This window comes from Pongo abelii, chromosome 12 (assembly GCF_028885655.2).
Source record: "Pongo abelii isolate AG06213 chromosome 12, NHGRI_mPonAbe1-v2.0_pri, whole genome shotgun sequence".
NCBI classification, from domain to species: domain Eukaryota; kingdom Metazoa; phylum Chordata; class Mammalia; order Primates; family Hominidae; genus Pongo; species Pongo abelii.
The window spans coordinates 52,196,629-52,224,384 of NC_071997.2; the positions used below are offsets into that span (position 1 = coordinate 52,196,629).

The 27,756-nt window shown below is 39.7% G+C and overlaps 1 protein-coding gene across 8 annotated transcripts in view; it reads right to left on the reverse strand.

Moving 5' to 3' along the window:
* CTNNA2 (catenin alpha 2) overlaps nt 1-27,756 on the reverse strand; it is a 1,140,166-nt gene that overhangs the window by 634,449 nt on the left and 477,961 nt on the right.

The window sequence follows — 27,756 nt, forward strand, 5'->3', positions numbered from 1 at the left end:
CCTCTTTTGAACATTACAAGTTAATGAAGTGGGTCTGAGGCTCTCATAGGGTATGAAACTGAGGAGAGGTTGAGGAGTTGTGCAAGAATCTCCCAGCACGTGTGTGACTTGAACCCATGGCCTGACCTACAGAGTAGTGGTCCTCCCACTCTCCTCACCTCCTCCAATGCTGGGGGAAAGGGTTGCTGCACTGGACCTTCTAGGACTCTGTTAGTGAATATACCTCCCCTCACCCTTTCACTTCTGGCTATAGAATAAAACGATTCCCCACGCCTCCTAAATCTGATCTCTAATGAGAACTGTTAAAGAAAGCTGATACAGATATAAGGACTTTAATAGAAAGAGAAGGTTGCTCTAGCTCAGAAAATTTTCAAAGTCATCTTCCTAATGGCTTGGGCAGGGAAAGTGGTCTTGTTTCCTCTTCCTCAGCACCACCCATCCAACAGGCAGAGGAGGCAAGACTGAACACATGTCTACATGGCATGTTTTTGAGAGTACAGGAAAGTCAGTCTCTCCAAAAACACCAAATTGAGCAAACCTGGTTTGCTTCTATTGCCACTAATTAGATTTAAAGTAAAGCACGTAAACTCATATCCTGGTTCTTCTCACGGATAAATATGTGGATATTCATGATATCTTCAAGTTAGAGTAGTAATAAAGTTTTGATGGAACTGGAAAAGGAAAAACTTGGATACACTTGAGTTCATTTACAATTAACACAGTCTCTTGGTTTTGAAAATTCATTATGTTAGCCTATACGTATATCATCTCCTTCAATCTTCTCGGTAATCCTGTAAGCTAGATGTAACCATCCCCACTGCACAGAGAAGCAAACTGAGGCTTAGAGAGCTAAATAACAAGCTCAATTGAGATGTGGAACTGACATATGAATTCAGGATTCCAAATAGCTCTAGCTCCACTATTTCAAATGAGAATAGATGTGAAAATCCACATTTAGAGAATTACAAAGTACCAGATTTATAAAGGGTAATATTGAAACATTACTAGCCACAAATGCATTGTCAAAAATTCAGTATGATGCTGATGAAATAGGACTTGAGAACGGTAAGATTTCATAGGCAAGTAAAGGGGAGGGTAAGTTCTCAACTCAGGTGATGCTAAGAGGCAGGTTTGCATAGGGATTCCAATAAGAACAGAGTGAAAATATAAGGAAGGCAAGGAGGTAGGGCAATTAATGGGAAACAGATATTTCAAAGCAACTTACCAAGGTGCCCTGGACTTTTAGTCATTCTAGTAAATAGGGTAGTACCCACAAGAAGAACACTAACCCAGCCTCAGCATCCACACCCATCCTGGAAACTCTCCTGTTAGATGTTTCATTTCTGGGATCAGATACCTAGCGCAGTGGAAATTTGCATGTGCTGCAGCAGACGGAGTTGAATCCAATAGTGCCATGTTTTTGTATGAGTGTGGTCTCCCCTGAGGTCAGGAGTTCGAGACCAGCCTGACCAACATGGAGAAACCTCGTCTCCATAAGTGCCACGGTTTTGTATGAGTGTGGTCTCCGAGGCTGTGACTTGAAGCATGGCTCTCTTACAAATGAGCTGTGGGGTTCTAGACAAGTTATTTGACCTCTCTGTGCTTCAGGTTTTTTTTTTTTTTTTAACTGCACTTCTCATAGGGATGTTATGATGATTCTGAAATGACATATGCAAAACGTAGCACATCTTAAGCACTTTAAACATTATTATGACTGATAGACTTAATATACTTTCTGCAAATATGTATATCTAGAAGTGTGTGCTGGTGAAACACCCAAGTTCCATTGCTAAAACATATTTGTCTCTTCAAAATCAAACAATTAAATACTGTTAAAATAATTTAGTCCGTAAGTTTTTCCTTAAATATTAGGAACCTACTATACCAAGTCTAAACCTACTTTATTCATAAAGTGTTAAGTCACAGAAACACAACAGAGCAACTTCTAAATAGCAATGGATTATGGAAACTTGTTCTTTAGTGGATATAAATGTTCATGAGTATAATTTTATATTGCTCCATACAAAGCAAACATAGCTTTGCTATTATGTGTAGCTCTAGTTTATGGAGTTAAATATAAAAAATAATTAAATATCTCAATATTATATTACACTCCAGATGTTCCACCACCTGAATTAGCTAGAAAACCACTGATATGAAAATGTCCTCATTCTTTAGCTGTGCTTGTTTAAAAAAAAAAAAAACCAAATAAACATATCAATAAACTTGAGTTGTTTGAGTTATTTCTAAATGCATAGTATGATCAAATAAATTGAGCATGCAGCTGACCTATTAATATAATTTAAAAATCTATAAGTAGAACAACTCTGCCCTTCCCCATAGCTGATCTATGGTAATAGGCTTTCTAGGATTTTCTTTTCAAATGTCACTCCTTGGCCGACCCAGGCTGGTGGTTACTATACCATTAAGTGCCAAAACCAAGATTTCTACCATAGCAGGTGAGTGAAACAAATGAAGCACAGCGAATGTTAGTTGCCAGTAAGTGCTCTAAAAGTTTTTTTCCCCTTAAGTTGTCTCCGTTAAGCTCACCATGATAAACTTCTGTGACAGGAACTCACTCACGGTAGGAGACGGTAAACAAGAGATTTGAAAGCCTCATTCTTGCTCAACATGAGCAGGGCCACTCCTAACCCTTAGGACATTTTTATGTGAATTTTAGATATGTGAATCTCCTTCTAGATTGATGTAGCCCCATCTGCCCCTCCACAGAATGTCTTGTACATTGTAAAAGTACACAGCTATCTGCACACAACTGTATGCAGGGCCCTAAACATGATAAGTCTGTGCTCTATGCCAGATTCTCAAGATTTCCTGCAATCTAGCACTTCTCAGTCTTTCTTGTGTTACTTCCAACCGGTGCCATTCCAGCCTCCCAATTAGGGTCCCTGGCTATCTCCCTGGGCAAGACCTTTTAATAAAGAGCAGAGTTTCCTGTGTTAGAAAATCAAAGTTAAATGTTGCCTCTGGCCAGGCGCAGTGGCTCCCACCTGTAATCCCAGCACTTTGGGAGGCCGGGGCCAGCAGATTACAAGGAGCTCGAGACCAGCCTGGCCAACATGGTGAAACCCCATCTCTACTAAAACTACAAAAATTAGCCAGGTATGGTGGTGTGCACCTGTAGTCCCAGCTACTTGGGAGGCTGAGGCAGGAGAATTGCTTGAACCCGGGAGGCAGAGGTTGAAGTGAGCTGAGATCGTGCCACTGCACTCCAGCCTGGGAAACACAGCAAGACTCCATCTCGGATGGATGGATAAATAAATAAATAAATAAATAAAGACATACATAAATGTAAAATAAAATAAAATAAAATAAAATAAATAGATGCTGCCTCTGCTCCTTAGTAGCTGTGTTATTCCGAACAGATTATCCAACCTCTTTTCTCTTCCTCTCTAACATAAAGATGATGATAGCCCCTATGTCAAGAAGATAAAATTAGAAAATGCAGGTAAAGCATTGACCCATCTGCCTGGCCCATAGTGAGTGTTCAGCAGGTATTTGCTGCTCCTGATGTTATTATTTACTTATTTACATTTGTAACAATGATCTCTGACTGGTTCATGGCTTCTCTTCTGCTCTCCACCTTTCTAAATTCCCTGGGTCCTTTGAGGACTAGTCCCTTTCTCCACTAACCTTACTCTACGCCATATTCTTATCACTGAACAGCATGCGTACCACACATTAAGCATTGAATTATGCTCTCTTATTTCCTAGCAACAAAGTCTGCAAGGAATATTACTCCTATGAAATGCTCCTCAGAAATAGTTATTGCGCCCAGATAAATATAAAGGAGACTCTACATTGTTTCTCTTGGAAATCTACAAGCATTCCAGCATAGTAAAGGTTCTGAAAAGTCTTGCAGCAAAGAGATTAAAAAAAATTTTTAGCCTCTATTTTCTCACCGGTTTTAGTAAAGAAGCCTGGCTTACCTATGAAGAGTCCACAGAACAAACGTGCCTCAGTTCACACTATGGAAATTTCTACCCTATTGCTGAATCCAGTGGAGCTATTGGATTCTGGGAGATGAGAGGGTAATGCCCAAGCCTCACATCCTCATCCTTCCCTTGTTCTCCTGAAGCTGCCCTCCAGGGACTTTCCTGGCATCCTAGGGATCTACTGAATGGAGTTAAAAAATAATCAATATAGATTCCCTCATGTGATCCCCAGAAGCCAGGATCAATATTATTATCTCTGTTTTACTCATAAGAAATCTGTGACTTAAAGTGACCAGGATTTGATGACCACATCTTGACCAACCAGCGTGGGCAGAGCTGAAAATCTTCCCATTCCAAATTCAGTGCTCCTTTTACTGGGCCTTGCAGAGTTCATTAAATGTGCAATTAACATATGGAATTCCACCCACTTCCATGCACTTGTGGACAACTAAGAGGTGAGGACAGATGAAAAAAAAATCATGGCTTCATTTTTCCTTCTGCTAGTAAAAATGGTGTCCCGAATATGGTCCTGGATTTCTGAGGCACAGTGCCCATTGTGTAGGCCCAATGGTACCTATGGGCCAGGGGAAGCTGCATTATTGCTATGGCTTTGCATTGAAGTACGCACGAATGGCATCAGTTCTACCTTCCAGGGATACTGTCGGAAGTTAAGTCTATTTGGCCTTGACACCTGACAAAGTTTAGTCTCAGCATTCATATAAAAAACAGAATCAATGAAAGGTACAAGTAATAACTCAATTAAGAGAAGGTGGGGCAAAATGAAATGCATACAATGGTAAAGATGAATCCTCCTAAAAACCCAATCAGTGAGAGGTTAGAGGAAACCTCAATAACAGAATTTTCAATATAAACCTGTCCTGGTGGCACAGTGTCCAACAGCAGTGGTGACGATGGTTCTCCCATCTCACAGGCTGCTGCTGCTGCTAGTAGCACCACCACTCCGATCATCACTATCACCAGGTGAGGCTTTTAAAACACTTTTTTACCACTTAGCCTAAGTGGGTAGGGAATGTCTTACAGATGTGAAAATATCTGAGCTCAGAGAAATCATGCCACATGGGGATAAGCATCCCAGCATGTATAAAATGACACAGGCAGGAGGAGCATTTAGTTCACGTGTGGCTGGAAATAAAGGAAGGGAGGGAAAGGAAGCTAAACAGGTGGTTTAGATGTTGGTTTGACAGGGCCTGACGTTATCCTGTAGGCAGAAGTATATCAGTGATGAGCGTGGAAGGCACAGCTCTGCAGAGTCTGATGGTCAGGAATATATACTTGATTGATCAGGGGGTGGAGGAGCAGAGCTGCTATTAAGTGAATTTAGTAGAGCTTGTTGTCGTCAGCATTGGGCAAGAATTTAGGTTTCCCTGTTGCTAGTGTAGGATTCTCTCCACTACAGCCCATTGAGTCTACAGAATTCTTTCATCTTTCCTTTCCTTGCCCCCTCCCTCTCCTTTTTATTGCCTCACCTCAGGTTCAGAATTAAGTACCTCTGTTAAATTACCTCCCAGGATTTCACAAAGCGTAATAATGTACATATTTGATCTAGAGGTCAGGGAAATACTGTAGACAATGATTTGGAGCATCCATTTTCCACTCGGTCAAACTCATTTTGATGTACTTCTCTCAGACCTGACTGAGCCAAGTCCCTCTTGCCTGAGGACATGGCTTTAGTAAAATCAAAACACTTTCATGGCGGTCTCAATTTTCCTTTTAGAGTAAGAGCAGGTCCATGTGGTACCAGCCCAGCTCCAACCCTAAATCAATGCTTAGTCATTAAAAAGTTGCTCTAAAGGGCACTCTTGTGAGATAGTGTGTCCTTAACTAAGAAAGTGAACCTATGTGGAAATATCATAAATGCAAATTATCAACCATTGCATTTCTTAAAGAATAACATCACAAAGTCGGTCTGAGCCATAGAACCATTTGGAAATATTTTAGGGTTGTCACTAAGCACTTACAAAACACATTGTTTAAAGCTTTTACATTTCTGTGTGTGGTAAAGAGATAACTTGGAAGTAAAGAGAGGTATGTTCACAAATGAGTAAATTCTGAGTTATTTAATACAGCAGAATCTGATACTCAGAGCTCTGGTACGTAAAAAATGAATAGTATTCTAAAATGCAGTGCTATGGTTTTTAAACTTTTCAAAAAGCTAGAATAGCACATTTTATGTTTTCCAAATGAAATCATAGAGGGAGTCACCTTATGTAGGACAGATGACGACAGCACTGTCCTGGTAGCAGTGGGGTGAGGCACAGGAGGCTGTGTCCGGCCGCCTCCTCTTTCTCCCAGGCATCCTTCCTCAACATCAGGATCCCAAAGAATTCAGCCTGCAAATTGCTCAGCTAGTTCTTCTCTCTCCCTTTGCAATAGATTGCAAATACTCCTCGGTTAAACATACACATTCCTGGCCTTTATTCTTATCTCTGCCAATTATTAGACTAATCCCCAGGAGCAAAATTTCTTAAATGTTCAGCCTCCATTTCTACTATAAATTGTGAAGATACATATATGCACACATATTATACTTCAAAGGTTTGTTTTGAGATGAAGTTAGATTTTAAAATGCTTTTTAAAACTCTAACACTTAGATAAATGTACAAAATCATAGGCCACACAGTTAATTCATAGCTAACTTCAAAAGAAAATAATAGAATGATAAGCCTGGATATCATGATATAAGGGGAAGAGAAGAGAGAAAAACAATTCTGAGTTTGGCCATAACCCTAGAGAAATATTTCACTTTGGACATCTTCATTGAACATTTAACTGATTGTATGGGCACGAAAAACTAATGCAGAGTTCCACTGGTGACACAGACTCCAGGGAAGAAGGAACCACCAATTAATTACTGAGAGTTGAAATATTTTACACACATAAACAAATATACAAAAAAAATGTTGTTGTGTAAATGGAAATCAAGCAGTCAAATCAAAACAAGGAACAAGCCACAAGTAAAGGCAGTGGTTTGCTTACAGCCTTCTAGAGCATCCTCATTTAGGTCTCTTCCAAAAATGGCTGTACCCATACTGGCTGGAAGCATCTACCCTGAGCCTAGGAGGTCAGCCTGCTCACATCCCAGTGAGGCCATTTGGGGCAAATACTGAAATCTCAATGGGCAGATATCCAAATCAGTTGCTCACTCACCCTTCCCCCCTTGTTGGCCTTTTCTCTTCAATCTCAGCCTAAGCTCTCTTTCAACAATTCGCCATAAATCCCTAGGCAGGAATGCAACACAGCACAGCAAAAGCCCTCTTGACTCAGGACATGCACAGAGAGAGAGAACTTCTTCCTTGCTTGGAGAATTCAGGATCATCACTGTACACTACTTCTCCACGGACATGTGACCTCAGGGGTTTGGGAAAAATGCAAAGTTGCATCTCTTTACCCCCTTGCAGGAAGTATAATATCAATTATTGATTTGGAGAGGATGTTAATTGAAGGAAGTGGCTAGCAGTGAAGGCCAATATGAAAACAAGGCAAAAGCTATCAGAAATTGCAGAGAAAGAGTTTTTTTAAAATGCTGCCCCTAAATATTAAAACGGTGAGCTCTATTAATTGTAGATTTCTGCAGTGATGTCTGTTTTGTTTGCTTATTTGTTTTTCATCATCTCCCACTCCCCCAGCAGAAATTAATTCACCTTTGCATCAAAGGTTCTCTTTGTATTGTCAGAAACTGCAAATACTCATTTCATGCGTCAAACAATGCTATAGACCAGTGTGCAATGTTATAGTCGTGTCTCTCTAATTATGTGATGTTTGTAAGTCAATACGATAGCACAGAAATCATCTTTTTCCATTTCTACCACTCGGCAAAACATGCTCTTAAAGGGAACTCCGGACACCCAATTCTTTAAACTTAAAACCAGAGAGTTGTTTTTGAGTTTCTTTTAATTTTGCTCTCCACATCCCATCAGTGGCCAAAAAACAAGGATTCTTCATCTGTAAATAACTAATATGCACCCTTTCTCATAATTCCCACTGCCCTAGCCTTCTCCAGACCCACACTAGTTCTTCTCTGAATTACTGCAGTTCCTCCCCACAGGTCTTCTTTCCTTAACTCTTCCCATCTCTTTCTCGTCTATATATTCTGCTGAGTTAAAATTTCCTGAAAACAACCATGAACACGTCAGTAAGTGACTAAAAGTGTCCTGTGGCTCTTCTCTGCTTATAGAAGACTTAGATGAGAAATTGCAGATGCTAATACTGCTTAATGCCCATCTCTCTTACCAGAACATAAGCTATAACAGAACACGGGCTTTGATTTTGAGCTGTACTGGGCTCACAGGAGATGCAATCAATATTTGTTGAATGAATAAATGAGTAAAAATGGATGAATGGTTGGATGGATCAATGGACGGAGGAAGGCTGAGTAGATGAACAATGCCCCCTTCACAGGTTTGTTTACAGAATTAAATAAATAAAATAATGTATAGAAGAGTGCCAAGCACAGAATCTAGGCTTGTGAAATGTGGGGCTCCTTCTTTATTTTCTGTTATACTCCTTGTACCATTCCATGCCTATCTCTCAGCCACAAGGTCAGGGCCCAACTGTGGAAGGAATATGTTTCCAAGATGTTGAATTTGCACCTGCCACTGTGGGCAGTTGGGGATACTCAACTTTGAGGCTTTAGTTTGGGAGAGAGAACCAGTTGCTTTATTAGGAAACAACTATGGTGGCAAGATGGAATGAAGGAGGCGGCTTGCAGATGTCAGATGGGCAGTGAGACGGCTTGCAGCAGGACAATGGTAAAGACACCTTAGGGCTGCACCAGGATGGTATGGAGAAGAAATAAGGTTGAAAGGGATTTCCAAGGGAGGTTTATGGGGGAGCTGGTGAGCTGGGATACAGACAGCCTCTACCACCAGGTCTCAATCTCTAAAACTAGGCCTAAGACCAAGGCTCAGATGTCCTTCATGTGTTCATCTTTTTTTTTTTTTTAATATGGAGTTAGAAACAGTTTAGCTTTTTAGAGCTGAAAGCTAGAAACAACACATCCAGGAACAGTAGGCTTCTATTGTCTTCAATCACTAATGTCCTAGTGAGTATGTACCCTATGTAGAAGGCGGAAATGACATGGACCAGGACTCCTTACATGGAGAGTGTTTTAAAAGGCAGTTTTTAAAAAGCCCATTTTGTGGAAGAAACCAGAAGGCTCGTAATTGCTATCTGCACTGTGGTTTCTCCTGGGGGTTGGGGAGGGGAGTGGATTAAAGAAAAAGTTTAGAAGGCCATAGGCATAAATATCGAAATAGTATGAATTTTAATATATGCTTTTAAAGGGGTTAGGCAATGATGAAAAGATATGACTGCTTTCCTTTCATTTCTATATTAAATTAAAATTCCTACAAAAGTGCAATGGCTATCTTTTTGAAAACACTGCATAATTTTAAACTTTGGGAAGGTTTATCTTTCATAGCCACAAATCTTTGCAAAAGCCTTTGGCTACAGGAAACACAGGCTCCAAGTCTGCCATATGATGAAGGCTTTATGTGTGTTTCTAAAAGGTAACTGGCTTGAAATAGCTACCCTTCCATTTATGAGTGAAACCACCTGATTATTTAAATGAAACAGAAAGATGCATGAAACATTCTTCTCATCCCAACTAGATAAGAAGGCTGAGCTCTCAAAACATTATTCATTGTCTATCATTTAAGAATTATCTGATTATCAACCACAGTATTTCAAAAAAAAAGTAGTCCCAAATAACATTGTAAATCTCATTCCCCACTATCCATGCTTCTGAATAGAACAGGCAACAGACATGTATTTAAGTAGTGTCAACAAAATGAATCCACAGTTTATTGCTACTATTCATCTTGGCTAGTAAATGGCCTCCATACTATTCTTCATTCATTAAAAATGGTTCATTTCCTTTGGCCTTTATTCATTGCCTAATATTCCCAATGAACTTAATGTAGCAAGTGATGTAATCAGACAAAAGACCTGTAAGAACCCCTTTTCTGCCACTATAAGCAGAATTAAATCATATTTAATTAGGATTTTAGTGTTCACCAAAAGTCTCGGTTAACTATTTATCACCCACACTGCTGTCTATTCTAAGCAGCCTTCTCTTTCTAAGTAGGAAAGCACTATCTCTTTGGCTCAGTTCTCTACGTTGGACACCATAATCTACCAGGTAGGTGGCTAACTTAGTTCTAGCCATGAATTAGTCATTGGATTAAGGTTCACCTTAATTCTCCATGGCCAAGGAGGTCCAACGCCGTTTAGGAGACAAAATGAAGTCGCACTAACAGCGACCAATTTATAAGCACAGAAGAGGAGAGTCCAGCAAACTTGAGAAGAGTTCTGAGAAGCAGTGGCTTCTGTGTAGATTTTGCTGGAAGTCTTTGCTGTGTTTTAGTGAGGATGAAAGAGTTGTATATGCAGAGAGGGAAACTGAGAACACACAAAGGTGGGGGAAAAGAAATCTGTGACAAGAAAGCATCAAGAAATTAAAGAGGAGTGAACCACTGCTGGGGCACTGGAGGGCATGTCAGCTTCAAGAGTTCGTGCCAGACCCCACAGGAACAGGAAAATCCTGCAGGGTTGGTTTGGTTTGGTCTGGCTTCACTTTTCTTTCTCTTTTCTCCTTTTTCCTCTTTCCTCTTTCCTTTCCTTTCACTTCTTTTCTTTTTCTTTTTCTTCTTTTCTTTTTTCTTTTCCTTTTTTTCTTTTCTTTTCGTTCGTTCCTTCCTTCCCTCCCTCCCTCTCTTTCTTTCTCCTTCCTTCCTTCCTTCCTTCTAGAAATAAACATAGTAGAGAAAGTGTTTTGAGGAAGATTATTAGGCACCATACTAAATAGTGCAGCTAGAAAAACAACTAGGATTGATTTTGCAGCTTTCTGTTTAGGAGGGAGTGAGGTCTTAGACCAGGGTGTTAGCAGAGATGCACCCAAAAGGGGGTTTTGGTGCCTTTCAAGAGACTTATAAAGGAAGAGTTGTTGACCAATTGGACAGTCTTATAAAGGAGAGGTGAAGAAGAGAGGGGGTAAAATTTGCTGGGCGGATTTTGACCTGGTTCTTACTCTGGCCCCTACCATGTCTGCCCTTCTTTCCCATCTGCTAGGGCACAGTTCCACACCACCTTTTCTGCTTAGTCATCTCTGAGCAAGCCAACTGATCATGACTCTCCCCCAACTGAGTTCATGCAGCCTATATGGCCAGTGTCTTCCCCATGGCAGCCATCTTAGCCTGCCTTGGATGCTTCTGAGCAGGTTTCCTATCGCTTCCCAGTGTGACAAGTTCTCTGCAGCATGTCTGTAATCACCACGTTCCAGGGCCTGATCAACACTGCATTGTAGTGCCACACAGGTATTTGTAAAAAGAACAGTGAAAGTTGATCACAATAGTTTTCCTCAAGGCTTTTCAAAAGGGGCTCAATTCTGGCTAAGTGAATAAAATCTCTCCTTTGTATAAGTGCTCAAGTGCTCTACAGTGACTCAAAAAGGATCATTTTCTGTCCAGAGCTGCTTTCTGATAAAGGTCAAGCAATTTTAAAACAAAAAAATAGATGTCCATTTGATTTGACATTTCAAAAGAGAGCTGAGAATCTGTCGATGACAACCCATATCTTCTTTTTTCTGCTCCATCATCAGAACACCAGGCAGGTATAATAAACTTCTCATGGATCTCAAATCAGAATTATGTTGAATTTTCTCACTTAGTCAACGGGGAAGGCAATTCTTTATAGGGAGGAGGCCAAATATCAAGCATCTATTTGCATAGAAGACAAACTCACTAGGATGCTGTTTATGCCGTGTGTCTAATAACATGCTCTGTCTTATGTTTAAAGGACACATTTGCAAAAATGATTTTATGTGGTACTCACACATCAATAAACTAGCAATACAGCATATGCTTCTGACTTAGTCAAATAACATTTTAAGGCTTATTAAGAGATAACAGTAATTCACAGTTGCATCACCCACCATCTTAGGTGTTTCCCTGACATCTCAACACCTCCTACTTAACTTCAAGGCCAAGAGTCCTTTGGACTTCCAAAATTACTGCTCATGTCCAATCCAGAATAAGCCTGCAAAAGAGAAATCTTGAATTGTTTCCAAAAGGGTTGGGCATGGGACGTGCAAAGCAAAAATAGGTAGCTTCTTGAAAAAATTGAGACTCCACCCAATAGTTTTATCACTTTTTTTTGAAGTAAAATCAAACATTAGCTACATCCATGTTTGAATACAGAACATATTCCAAAGGAAAATGAATATTTTTTAGAAAGGGTTTCACTCGGTTGCCCAGGCTGGAGTGCAGTGGTGTGATCCATCATAGCTCACTCCAACCTCAACCTCCTGGGTTCAGAGGATCCTCCCACCTCAGCCACCAACTGCCTGGGACCACAGGCATGCACCACCACGTCTGGCTATTTTTAAAATTATTCTTGGTAGAAATGGGGTCTCACTATGTTGCTCAGGCTGGTCTTGAACTCCTAAGCTCAAGTGATCCTCCCTCCTGGGCCTCCTAAAATGCTAGGATTACAGGCATGAGACACTGTATCTGACCCAGACTTTTAAAAAATTATGACTCACTTTGGATTACTCATGTTATTTTATTCTTCTGCATAGATAATCTGGATTTGACCATCATAGGGAAAATGATTCTAGAATATAGATGCTAGATGGCTGCAAAGAAGGTAGGCTGCTTCCTCACAGATACAAACCCTAGGAGGGAATGAATAAAGAAAAAAGCCCCAAGTAACCGACTAATGAACATCCCTTCCAGGGTGATTCACACACCACCCCTGCCTGTGTGACCATTATGGATTTATTAACATTAAGGCAATGTTATTCAAACAGGTATCAAAACATTTTAATGCAATGGAACACTGAGTGAAATATTATTCCTACCTCTCAGCAGACTGAAACAAGCTGAGATAATTGCATTGCCAAGGAGAACTGACTCAGCCTCCAGATGCCATTTAAGGCTCTGAGGTTTATCTTCTAAAACTGCAGTATTTAGTGTAATAATGAGCTAATGGCATGCATAGAGTCAGCTGTCCCCATATTGTGGTGCCCAATGGATACCACTGATTGCATCCCTCTGCTCCAATTATGTTTTCGGAGGCTTAACACCAGAATCAATGAGGAGGCTCCTGTCAGTCAGTAGCCTGAATTTACTGGGCACCTCCTGGTACAGCCTTGGTTCTCTGAGGCCGTGATGGGTGTAGGAACATCAGAGCGGAAGTCAGGGTGATATCTCCTGAAAGCATCAAGAGGTATTGCATGAAATTATTAAAGAGCAGATGTTAAGCACAAGAGCAAATGTGGAGTGCCAAATAAAAATAAAGACATATTTAGAAAATGTACCAAAAGCTTTTTTTTTTGCATTTTTCATTAAAGCTATTTTCATTTCTGAAAATAAGAATTAATTTCCTCTTCCCTGATTTTAGCAATATCCTTATTCTTTTCCCCATTTCCCCTAGACTTCAATTTTTTTTTCCTATGAAACAGAAGAAAACCTAGCAGTGTCTGCCTTAAGTAATCTTGCCACCATGTTGGGGATCCAATGACTGTCTGGAAGGTGAGCTAGCCATCCATAGCAGCCAGCAGTCACCACAAGGTCGCTTTCAAAAAGCCACTCTCTGAAGGTGACAGTGTGTACATGAATGTCTATAAGCTGGGCGAAAAGAGGAAACAAGCGACAAAGTACAGCAGGTAAATTCGGGAAGTTTTATTTGAATATGTCGCAACTGGTGGTTTACCACATTTAGTACTAAGGCCATTTATTGAATGTTCCCAGGACAGGTCTGTGGCTCAAGAAGGCAAAGTTTTAAGGAACATGAGGTGCTTTTAAACCATAATAAACTCTTTTGGCTGGATGCAGTGGCTCATGCCTATAATCCCAGCATTTGGGAAGCCGAGGTGAGAGGATCATTTGAGCCCAGGAGTTCAAGACCAGCCTGAGCAACATACTAAGACCACTGTCTCTAAAAAACAAGTAAAACCCCCACAAAGTAGCTAGGTGTGGTGGTGCACACCTCTGGTCTCAGCTACTCCAGAGAGAGGATAAGGCGGGAGTATCGTTTCAGTCCAGGAGGTTGAGGCTGCAGTGAGCCGTGATAGTGTCACTGCATTCCAGCCTGGGTGACAGAGAGAGATGCTGTCTCCAAAACAAACAAACAAAACAAAACAAAACAAAAAAACCAGACCTCTTTTGCTTACTTAGTCCTGCATGCTGTAAAAGCTTGGCACTGGCAGAGTCATCTCACCAGGCCTACTTGGCTCCCCAGAGCCACTTCTTCTTATTCTCCCCATGCCCATCTGTCTCCCCAATTCCTGAGCATTTCTACTCTCAGACCCTTCTTTGCTCTGTCTGCCCCAGTAACTGGAACGCCCTTCTCATCTCTTCTCTCTCTTTCCTCCACACTACCTGATCTGTAGACTCTTGCTCAAGCATCCCTCCCCCAACAGTGCCACTGCCTTCCTATTCTAGTTTCCTGAAACATTTGTCATTTTGTCACTGAATCATTTTCTACCTTTGTTGTTATTCCACTTCTTCATGCGACTGTATACTGCATCTTTGATGAGATCTTAAGATGCCCGAGGGCAACAAATTGGAAACTCCTGGCAAGGTTTCCATTCTTGGTTTTAGACCAAGCAAAGTCTGAAGATGTGCCAAGAGCTGTGGCTCACTTTGAAGCCCACGTGGGAACCCAAAAAATGGAGAGGGAGAGAGAACAGGCCAATTAGCAGTGAAGTGACTTCAGTGCATACCATGCTGCAGGAAGTTGTTGGAGTTCCAGGGCAGGTTTAAAGACAGTTTAACCACAATGCTCATGTATGCTTCTTGTCAGCAGGGGATTAATTTAAAAGCAGATTTCTTAGATAAAATGAACAAACCTCTGTGGGTCTAAAGCTGCAGAAGTAGAAGTTAGGAAGTAACCACTCTGTGACATTATGCAAGAGTTTGAATCGTTTTTTTCCTGCTCTTCCCCTCAAATAAATTGCAAGAAAGCCACCTGTTGATGGTTCTTGGGAGATGGGGAGAATCAAAGAACCCAGAAAGAGGAGTTTGAAGGGGAGAAGTAATGAAAGCAAAATTTTGTCAATTTTACAATTTAGCCAGGACACTTCTACATGTCACCAGATCCTCACAGAGTGAAGAGCCAGAAGACAGTGTTTGGTTATAGTCCTACTTTCCCTTTTCAATGTCTCTGAATATAAAGAACATCTTCAAGAAATCAATCTAGTTGGAAATTTCCATTAGTTCATTTTTATACATGCCTGCTATACTCACAAGTTTTTAAAAAAAGCAAATCATAATCTTAGAAGCTACAACAATACTCATAGCATTTATAGAAATAAAGCAAAATATTACATTTATACAAATAAAGCAAAATTTCAACAGCTACTACCACCTTCACAAGGAAAATACAACTCCCATATAAACACTCTTAGCATAGCAGCCTCAATCCTTCCCCAGATCTTACATTAGGTCTGAGCTACTACTCACACAGTGAACCTTGCGGATTTTATTAAACTAAGACAAGGAAGTTATATGCATGTATTTAAAAAGGTTTTTACCAACAATTGTAAAAACATTACTTGCTTAAATATAACAAATGGAAAGCTCTATTAACCAAAATATATCATTCCTCACACATTTTGGTTCTTTGGGGTTTTACCGCCTCCATTTTACCATATGCAACATTAAGTATGTCTAATTTTCAAAGCAGAAAATATAATTATTTCTTTTCTTTTTTTGTGATTATTTAGGTAGAAATAATCACTAATGTGAATGTTGCCATTCCAGGTTGTTAAATTCAAATGAATATAAATGTGGTTCTTTCTAAATTATCCGTCTAATTTGAGGCACAAAATGGCTTTTTGCCCTCACCTTCAAGGCTTGCCTTTGATATTCTCTGAAAGATAAATTACATTATTATCTTAGGAAAGTCTGCTGAAAATCATTGAATTTTTAGTTCTAGCAGCTGCAGATATTTCTTGTTTGACAAAGTATATCAATATCCATCACTGACACCAAGATTGGATTTTTAAGGCATTTGTGGTGCAAAAGAAAACAAATTTTACCTTGGCATTCATTTTAAGGCAAAATATCTAAATAAATCAGACCTGGCTGAGAACATACCTGAGGCCTTGGCTGGATTTAATTACACAAAGAATTGGCAAATATACAGTCGTAATCAACAAGCAGACTGTGGCACTTCTCAAATCATCTTGACACTGACATGTCACAGGCTGTTGATTTTCCAACACACTGGAGGCTGGAGCTATTTTGGAGCCAAAGTGGATGAATAAGTATGGAAGCTACCAGTGCATCTCACTGATCATGGGCAACTTTATTCTAGACTTAGTCTTTTCATTACGGTTATGTAAAAATGGTTGAATAGAAATTAAGATGAGTATAAACAATAATAACATAAACACATTTATAGTTTGTTGAATGCTGCTTGCATGCTGAGCACTACATTTACTGTGCGTCTCATATTCAATGGATTCATTTGTTTGGAACTCACAACTCTGTGAGCTGGGTATGTTGTTCATTTCACAGATCAGGAATTTTCTTCTCTAGCGGAGATCTAGAGAAATGAAGTCACCTGCGCAAGGTTTTAAGGATAGTTCATGTATCAGAAAATTATGTGAAATAGTAAATGAAAAGTTCATGGAAAAAAAGGGGGAGGTGGTATTGAAATCTAAAGAAATTTATCTGAATACTTCAATTCCATTCACTATAGCTTTGTATTTCCTTCAAGTTTGGGAATGAGGAGACTCTAAGTACTAGTCTCCATCTTCAATGAATCCAGGAGCTGGTTTTTTGAAAAAACCAACAAAATTGATAGACTGCTAGCAAGACTAATAAAGAAGAAAAGAGAGAAGAATCAAATAGACACAATAAAAAATGATAAAGGGGATATCACCACCGATCCCACAAAAATACAAACTACCATTAGAGAATACTATAAACACCTCTACGCAAATAAACTAGAAAATCTAGAAGAAATGGGTAAATTCCTGGACACTTACACCCTCCTGAGACTGAACCAGGAAGCAGTTGAATCTCTGAATACACCAATAACAGGCTCTGAAATTGAGGTAATAATAGCTTAACAACCAAAAAAAGTCCGGGATCAGACGGATTCACAGCCAAATTCTACCAGAGGTACAAGGAGGAGCTGGTACATTCCTTCTGAAATTATTCCAATCAACAGAAAAAGAGGGAATCCTCCCTAACTCATTTTATGAGGCCAGCATCATCCTGATACCAAAGCCTGGCAGAGACACAACAAAAAAAGAGAATTTTAGACCAATATCCCTAGCCTCCATCTTCAAATGCAGGTGCATGAGAAATGTACTTTTTCTCCTTTTCGTAAAATGTAATAGTAACAATAATAGCAAATGCTTATAAAGCTTTTAAGGCAGGCTCTATTCTAAACACTTTACTATTATTTGTACCTATTTTACAAAGAAGAAACTGAGGCATAGACAGGTTTATTTGCCCAACGTCACACAGCCAGTAAGTGGAGGAGTGGGATTTTGAGCATGTATTGTCTGACTCCAAAGTTAGTTTTCTTAGCCACCATGTATCAGTGCGACTCCCTTTGTCCACTTTCTCTAATATCTGTGATCACTGCACTCTTCCTGGTATCAGTAGGGCCACAAAAAACCTGGTGAGGCTATCTGGGACCTTTCTTCCCCTCTATCCTACTCTCAGGTGCACAAAAATCATTCTATTCTGCTGCAATTTATGGACACAGGGAGTTCTGAGGGGCTGCCTCAGCTCACCTTCAGGACGGATTCTGCAGTCATTGTTCCCTGGGGTTGCGCTGCTTCCTGAGTTCTCCCTCAAGCGAGGCACGCATCTTTCTAAATCTACCTGCCATCCCCTTGTTTTCCTATCCCTAATCCTCAGCCTGTGTGCAAGAAGGGCATGGAGCCTCTCTCAGGGACACATCAGCCTCTAATCACTCTTTGTTTCTTCCTACAGCTAGAAGAATCTTATTCTTAGGGTTTATCCTCATGAATTTGAGATTCAAGTCCAAATATTACATCAGCTGCTAGGGGTATGAATCGGAAGACCAAACTCCGAATTTCCTTGCCTTCATTTATATTTCAGCAAAGGCAGATAGATATCTAGTTCCATCCAACTTATTCAGCTACTAGATTACCAAGAAGTCTGGTGAAATGTCACCCTGTCACTGACACACCCCGCAGACCCCTTTGGATCTCAGGAAAGAGATTTGATCTGATCCAGTTTCCATAGAAAACTAAAAGAAACAAAGAAGTTTATAAGGAAGCCAGGCCTAGAGAGTTAATCACAGATTGTCAGATGCATGCATATCTTAGTCACTAATACTCAAATTTTGTTGTTGTTGTTGTTGTTTATTTGAGGCAGGGTCTCACTCTGTTGCCCAGACCAGGCTGGAGTGCAGTGGTGTGATCATGGTTCACTGCAGTCTTGACCTCCTGGGCTCAATGATCTTCCTGCCTCAGCCTCCCAAGTAATTGGGACTATACAGGTGCATGCCACCATGTCCAGATAATTTTTGTTTTTTTTTTTTTTTGTATAGACAGGATTTTCACCATGTTGCTCAGGCTGGTTTTGAACTTCTAGGCTCAAGTGATCCACCCACTACAGCCTCCCAAAGTGCTGGGATTACAGGCGTGAGCCACTGGTTAAATAAAAATACAGATGTGGAGTTCTTAGCACAGTGCCTAGCATTTAGTGTGGCTCCTCACATAGAAGCTAATACACACACACACACACACACACACACACACACACACTCACACATACACACACACTTCATATAGAATAGCAACACAAAGAACACTAACTCTATCATTTCTTTTTTCTGATGTGGCCATTTTAACATGCCCTCTTGGTCAGCAGGTTTGAGGACTAGTGCTAAATATTCAAATAGACACATCATAGAGGCATCTGGGCTCCACGATGATAGTGCTGATGGCAGCAATAGTCTAATACTCCAATTTGTAGTGGTTTCCATGGAGGAGGGAGCAGTGCTTCCATCTCAAAGCCAAGAGCAGGCCAAGAGACTTAGAAACATGCATTGGGAATAGACCCAACATTTTTGTTTCCTTTGAAATGTTTGTATTTTGGGTTATATTTGAATTATAAAACAGTTACTTGTTAAGGGTTTCTTGGAGGAATACTCCACCATCCGTGCATATTTTAATTCATAAGTATCACAAAAACTCTAGCACCCTATCTTCTTTTGCCTAAAGGACTATGCAATTCTCGAGGTTTCCGTTTTATTCAACATACTGGAAAAATGTCAATTCATTAGACATTAACCAAACAATGACCTACAGTTAGAGGCTAAAGTATTCCTGTAATTAAATCCTGAACAAAAGCTATACAGTAAAAGAACTTTTATCATTCAACACAATACAAATTACAGTAGACTTTTTCTAAAATGTATACTTAGGGTTTTATTTTCTCATCTTCATTCATGAGCCTCAGATATGCAACATTTGATAGAAAGAAACCTTCTTGTACATATCACTTTATCCTGGGCTCATGAACTGATTTTTCATTCCTTAGAGTTGCAGAGATAAGCAAGCCAATTACATATAGCTTCTAACAAATCCACTAAATGCATGAACCTTAGAATCCCAACTCTGGCAACTGTGGGAAGTTACTTTCTTCAATGAGCCTTAGTTTCTTTGGTTGTAAAATAAGCTCTTGCAAGTATCGAGAATTTTCACAGAATTACTTGAGGTTAAATAAAAATATAGATGTGGAGTTCTTAGCACAGTGCCTAGCATTTAGTGTGGCTCCTCACATAGAAGCTAACGCGCGTGCGCGCAAACACACACACACACACACACACACACACACACTTCATATAGAATAGCAACACAAACAACACTAACTCCACCATTTCTTTTTCCTGATGTGGCCATTTTAACATGCCCTCTTGGTCAGCGGGTTTGAGGACTAGTGCTAAATATTCAAATAGACACATCATAGAGGCATCTGGGCTCCACGATGATAGTGCTGATGGTAGCAATAGTCTAAGCTCTTACCTGTGCCCTAAGACAGAAGTACCAAGAGTAATCCTATCTTACAAATGAGGAAACTGTGTAACTGGTATATGGAGCAGCCAGGATTGCAACCCACATGATTTGATGCCATATTCTATACACTTAGTCTCCACAAAATGAAATTCCCATTGGGTCCTGTCCATAACCCAATTCTTGGGGTGATACAGGCAGAAGCTACTAAGCAAAACCAGGGAAGTCTGCCATTCAGTCAACTCTCAAGAATCATGAAGTGATAGACTCCATTTAGAAAGTCTGCCCCAACTTCCCTCAAACCACACAGATTTATTGAGACCTGAACAGGGTAACTGTAGGCTCTATCTAACAGACCATGATGTATTTTAGGCACACAGAAATTATTTGTTTAATCTGAATATGAACTAACATTGAAAACAATGTAAGAATTACTGGTGTCACTGTATTCTGGGCATTTTCCACTTAACAGTACTTATCTCGAAGTGCTTTTAAGTGGGTGCATATAGCTTTTAGCCATTTTGACATGGTTGTGGTAGCTGTATTATTTTTTATAATGTCAGAAAGAATGCTTAATAAAACAAGTACCACCTAACAACTCTACAGTCATGAATAGGGAGAAGGACATATAAAGTTTATTCATTTCTATCATTAATTGTCTTAAATTGAGGAAATTAGTGAGATTCTACATGCCTGCAACTTATACCATCCATTTACTGAAGTCCTAGTATGTGTCAAAGTAGTTTTCATTCCTCACAGCCATGTTATGAGCTAAATATCATTAACTTTCCCTTTCAAAGATGAAATAAACTGAGATTCTCAAAGATTAACTTGCCCAAGGTCACCCAGCTCGTTAGGAAGCACAGGTGGGACTTGAACCCAGTTCTGTCTGAATTCAAAACCTCCAAAATGTCTTTCTGTCACATCAAGCTGTTTCAACGAGATGCTAGAAAATCAGGACAGTGAGCGAGCTGGAGATAAAGGAAGATTTGGAGGAACATGGGAAGTGTGATCCCCACACACAGACCCTGCAGATTTCAGAGCATTTTACTCCATGGTAAAGGCTCACCCTGACAAAAAAGATGGAGGACACAGGCTGACGCCCTGGCTGGGGTGAGGGGCCAGTGCTGGGCTTGACCTTCCTGTAGAATTGTGGACTTGAATTTTGGAAGAGAGACAGCTTCCAGTGGGAAAAAAAGTGGTTCCACAAGACACCAAACACTACACAGCACCCTGGGCCCGGGGCTGCCAGTCAAGAAAAGCACCCACAGGCCCAACCAACCCCCAGACACTTCCACCTTGAGGCAGCAAGATCCAATTTTGTGTTTCCTTTTTATGTTCACTGACTTTGTAAACTCAGGGCAGATCAAGATGTCTGTTACATTCCGGATTAAATTACTTCTTAAAGACAACATGTAAACAGAGGCCCTGGAAGTAGCTTCTCTGAGGAGCAGCTTGGGCTACTCCTCATGTTGGAGCTCTGGGACTCCTACCCCACCCATCTCATCCATCTAACCTCATCTTCCTTTAATCTCCATCTTCTTTATCCCCACTCAACCTTCCTCAACAATGTTATGGAGGAAAAGGTGAACGGAATAGTAGTGTATGCTTTTGGTGAGCAGAAATGTCGTGAGGCCTGGGCAGGGAGAAGATGATGGCAGTGATTTTGGAAGTGTGTAAGTGGTAAGTTAGCCCATCCACCTGCATAAAACTTCCTGCAGAAGCAACATTTGGGGTCACACGAGAGCAGAACAACGAAAGGTGCAGCATTATATAATGCTGCAGAATGGATCCTTTGTTGAGACGGTTACAGCTTAGGGAATTCACTGATAAGACTATCAGTGGTCCCACCAACAGTTCTCCAGAGGACCAAAGAAAAAGCAATTGCTATGTCACACAGGGTGCTGTAGGTAGGGCCAAGAATTTGCAGTAGAGATGCGCAAGCGATGGTTACAAAGTAAAGAGGAATATCCTCAAGGAACATCCTTGGGGATGTTCAGCAGCTACTGGGGAATGTCTGTTTTCAAAGCAAGAAGCAAAGGCAATCATTCCACTATTCAGCTCATTAAAGGCATCTTAGCAGCAATCATGTCCAAGCTGCTATTGGCATTTGCTGAAAACTTAAAGAGGTCTTGACAATTTTTACCAACATCTCCCATGGTAAATTAAAGTTAGTTGTTAAAATTTTGGCAAAAGGATTTGTCCCTCATAGAGTCAAAATATGCCCTTCAAAGCAAACTCACCCATCCCATGTACTTCCAAGAATACATACTAAAACAGAGGTTGGCCTCTGGGGCAGGCACATTCAGAAAGCAAATGTCTATTCCTATTGTTTCCTGGGGTGTGGGCAAGTGGTCCCCTAGAGAGAATAAGGACAGATATTTGCTTTATGATGGAGACCTGGGACTCAGGCATCTATTTGCACTTGCTCTGGTATGATATCTGGCAGTTGTTCCCACTTGCCTGGCTCCAGGTCTGCTAGAAGACACCCAGGAGGTTGGATGCTGGCTGCTGGCACACTCTAGGCAGGCAAGGCCATGCTCAGACTTCCCTGCTGCTGGGCCTGCTGCCTGCAGTTTCTGTTTCTAGTGCTGTCTGTTTCCATTGAAGTTAACATATACAGTAGATTAGTTTGCTTAATGAGCAACATTAATGCATCGATTAATGTGAAAATGTGACAACATTTGCTTTACCCCATCACGTCCTTTGTTTAGTTTATAGGCAGGATGGCCACCTTACTTATTGTCTGTCCCTTAAACACCTACTTATTGAGCACGTACTGTGTGTTTAGGTCTAGACTGGACTCTGAGGAAAGCATGCAAAACACTCAGAGGCTGCCACTCTCACTGAAGAGGCAGGGTTTGCACACATAAGGAAGAGGTACCTAATGACTGCAGGGATGTACCCTGAGCAATGCTGAAAGGCTGTGACAGAATTCACCTACAGGGGAAGATGGTGAGGCATCAGTGTGAAGGAAGGTGGTTCAGAGCCACTGGGGTTGAGGCAGTGCCATCGAAAGAATTCTGAACAGTGAGTGTAAAGGCATGGAGTGTGCAGCACTGTATAGGAATAATGAGTTATCTACAGGGGCTCAGAGTAGAGGACGCAGTGGAGGAGTTGGCTACAGATCAGCCTGCAGGGCAGGCTGGAAGCATCTTGGGAAGTGCTGTGCTTCGGGTTTGAACTCAATCATGCAGGCTGGGGGTCAGTAAACATTTTCTGTTAAGAGCCAGACAGTAAACATTTTTGGACAGTCTCTGCTTCTCAACCTCTCAGCTCTGCCTTTGTAGGGCAAGAGCAGCCTTAGACAATATGGAAACAAATGGGCACGGCTGTGTTCCAGTAAAACTTTATTGAGAAAAACAGGCAATTTGGCCTGTGGCTATTGTTTGCCAATCCTTACTATAGGTGATGGGAAACCTCCTAGGATTTTTAAGCAGGGGATTATGACCTGACACAGTGAGTATATTAGATAGGTCACAGTGTTGCTGATCAGAGGATATAGTGAAGGCAAAGGAGGTGGGAGGCAGAAGGATGGGTCAGGGAGCAATAATGGCAGGGCTGTGCATTTCTGATGCCTCTGTGAGTCTCACTCTGTGGTACACTCTGTACAGTGCCCCTCTGCCCTCAGCACACTGACTCATAGCCACACTTCACTTGGAAGTTCTACAAACTAAGGCATCATTCTCAACCCGGTTCCATTTCCTAAAGTACATTTTGGCAAAGATGTCTCTTAAATTAATTAAGTATAGATCAGCACAAAGGTAACTTGTAAATTTGACAGGATGTAGGAGATGAAAAGGATGGCTTGTAAAGAAAAATGTGGAAAATCAGGGTTTGATTAAGGTAAAACAGAGACCAGCATGATAAATGAGCACAATCAGCCCTTTTATCTTTTAATATTGAAGCGAGAAGAAGGACTTGGATCAATGCCCCCATCAATGACTAACTCTTTTCTCTCTTCTCAGAACAACACTAACTTGCTAAATGTGGAGACAGTGGGGAAAAAAATCCTTTCTTAGGCATTTTTCTGAAGAGGGTTTCCAAACAGAGGCCCTGGTTGCCAGCCCTACTTTTATGAACACATGAAAATTCCGTGGCAATTAACAAAATCCATCTGCCTTAATGTGTTGAAGTTTCTGCAAACCCAGAATTAAATTGAACATGCCAATTCTAAATCAATTATTATGGGGAATTGTGTAGCAAGTCTTCATAATAGGACAAAGGTAATCTTCGGCACAGCTTGAGTAGAAACCAAGGTTTTGGAGTAATGAGGCTTTATAATAAATGAGGACCTGCTTTTATTTTTTTTAATCACTCCAGTATAGTTTGTCCCTATCTGAAAAAGAACTATGTTCCAAAGTTTTCAGTGCAATTTGGATTATATTTTCTCTCAGGAGCATGGTATAGATGTGGGTCAGTTCCCAGGCTAGCCCTTCAACATTCATTTAAACCCAAAGAGAAGTGACATAAAAACAGTAAGAAGCAATGGCTTTGCAGTACCAGTAATTAAGCAAATCAAACACAGTTTTAAGATTAGAAAATCTTTTATTTTCAAGTTTTCTTAAAAACAGAGAATTTAAGGAAATACAAGAGAGACAGAGGATTCATTCTGAGGTTCTTATCATTTACAGCACTCTCCTCCTACCTGTTCATTTGACACAAGACACACTGGCCTCTATTCTTTGAAGACTCCAAGCTTGTTCTTAACTGGGCCTTAATGGTTTCTGTTGCATTAGTCAGCAACACATTTCCAAGTGAGTTTTAAATGTCTACATCCTTCTAATTATCAAATTCTTTTAGAGAAGCACCCACCATGAGTATCTAAAAGAGACCCTCCCTATCTTAGTCAGCATCTGTACTGTCACACTGGGTCAGTTTCTTCACAGTTTTTATAAAAATGTTTATTATTTATTTTTCTATGTATTTATTGTATGTCTCCTCCATTTGGATATAAGTTTCATGCAAGCAAGGACTTTGTCTTCTTCATCCCACAAGTGTTGAATTTTATATGTATAAAAATGTATATAATGTTAAACTATAAAAATTTATTATTATATTAATATGGATATGTTATATATTAATATAGGCATATGAATATATAAAATATATATGTATTAATATAGATATGATACATAAAAAATATATATATATAAAACTGTTGACTGGACCTTGAGGGGTTATATAGTTGCTTTCCAGGGTTGTGTAATTTGGGGGCAGGATTTCCCTATTTTCTCCAATTTAATTCCAAAACCAGTGGCCATCAATTATTTGATAGAGAGACCCAGGCTGAAAACCATTCTTTTAATGTTCATTGACAGACATCAAAATAGCTTGGTTCCTCATAAATGAAATAATCTGTGGTCAAGAGAGAGAGAGTTATTCCTTTAATCCATGAGTCAAATTTGAAAGAGAGATAGAGGAAAGAGAGTTTTTAAAAAGTTTACATGTGTATCAATAAGTAAAAAGAGTATAATGTTGACTCAACTAACAGTATGTCTGTAAAAGCACAAAAATGGGCATCAATAGGTGAAAGCAAAATTTCTAGGAGAAAAAAATGCAAGCACTGAGGATGACAGACCAAAATACTGTCACAGGCCTCCAGGGGGTGCCACCAGCATAGCACACAGTTGTCATTTTACATTGAAGTAGGAAAGGATATGCTAATAGGAAGCAAAGAACAATTAACAAAAACATTTATCAGAAACCTACCATGAAGACTGGGCAACATGGGAAGACCCCATTTCTACAAAATATATGTGTGTGTGTGTGTGTGTGTGTGTGTGTGTGTGTGTGTGTGTGTGTGTGTGTGTAGTTAGGAGTCTGTAATAAGCAGATTCTGTTTATATATATACACATACATATATGTATATATATATATATATATATATATATATATATATATATATATAGTGGCACATGCCTGTGGTCTCAGCTACTCTGGAGGCTGAGGTGGGAGAATCTCTTGAGCCAGTGAGTTTGAGGCTGCAGTGAACTGTGATCATGCCACTGCACTCCAGCCTGGATAACAGAGCAAGACCCTGTCTCAAAACAAAAACAAAAACAAAACACTACCATGAACCAAGAACTTGGCTAAGTGTTTTATATATAATCCTTACAACAGTCTTTTGAAGTTCATATTCTATTATCTTTATTTATCCTGACGAGGAAACTGAAACTCAAAGTAGTTTAATCAAGAAAGGATAATTCTGGGTTATAGATCCAGGTTTAAATCAAATTTGCCAGGATTTATATATTTTTTTTCCTATTTCATTTCTCCAGAAAGGACATACATTAGTTAGGTATTTACACTTAAAAATCTGAACATAAAAAATTTACAAAATAATCGGCAAGTTTGACTGGACATTTTCTTTTCTGAAAAAGTAAGCTTTTGCTTGATAAAATTGCTATACATTATAATAGTAACTGATTTTCTTAGGGTCCATAAGAATGACTTTAATTACAAAGTAAGTCTATTGTGTACCGTGGCCGTGTTTTCCAACTGTCTTCTGGAATAAATGTTAGAGTTAGGAGTCTGCAATACGCAGACTCTGTTAAGCAAGTTACAGGTGTCAGTGCCACATCATAGTTCTTTCCTATTTTCATGGTAAGTGAACAAATAAAATAGCTGAAAAATTACACCCAGAAAACACAAAGCAGGAAAAACCAAAAGATCAAATAGACTATTCTCCCACCATAACTTGGGAAAGTTACTTCTCTTTTTATATCTGTATCCACAAGAATTGAAGACTCATTGTAATAGTCAGGATGCAAGCAGGTAACTGGATCAATCCCAAAACAAGGTAGCTATGGACATTTTATTTTATCTCCTCTTAGTCTAAAAATGCATGCTTAAAAACGAAGCCCCCTATTTTTTGGTTTTCTGAGTCCTGTTTTTTCCCTCCTGTTTACTTAGTTTTGTATCATTTATTCTCATGCTTTACACTGCAAAATAAGTGCAACTCAAGCTCTTTCAAAGAAACCAGGACAGAAGTGAATGCATCATTTTGACAGTGGAAAATGACAAAACATCTTTCAGAATCTCTCCATACATGACTGATAGATGAGCCGCATCAACCACAAATTCTAATACCAAGCAAAGCCTAGTGAAAACAAGTGAGTCCATTCAGAATATATCGAGGAAGACAGCACAGAATGTTTGACTGTTAAAAAAAAAAAAGAAAGAAAGAATTGTTTCTTTGTTGATTTGTAAACGATGAGCAAAATGAATAAGTAATATTGCAACTTAAAGATTTCAGTTAATTACTTATTTACTAAAGTGTGACTACAAAATGATGATCATGCAGCTTTTATTTCTAAATTAATTTCTAATTGCTTATTTTTCTAAAACAAGCAGTGTGAAAAACTTGAAAACTATCTAAATTAGCAAAACATGCATACGATGCATGTAAGACAAATTCATACTATAGCCCTTTGCTCTTAACATTTTACTTTTAAAAAATCTTAAAAATGATTTCATATATGTTTACACAATTATAATGAGGTTTATAAATATCAATATAAATATTACAAATAAGGTTTTAAAATTTCATTGTAGAATCAATAAAAACAATTAGAAATTTCAGTAATAACTGCTATAATTTCAGAGGAAATGCATCACTAAGAGCCTAATTTTTGCAATTAGAGGGCTTTGGAGTTAAACATATTAAGACCAATGAGGTTGATATTACCAGTACTAATCAATGTCATAGCCCTCTTTCTTTTCTGGGCCTTCAAAAAAATTAGATGATGTCATGTGACAAATCGTCCCTATGA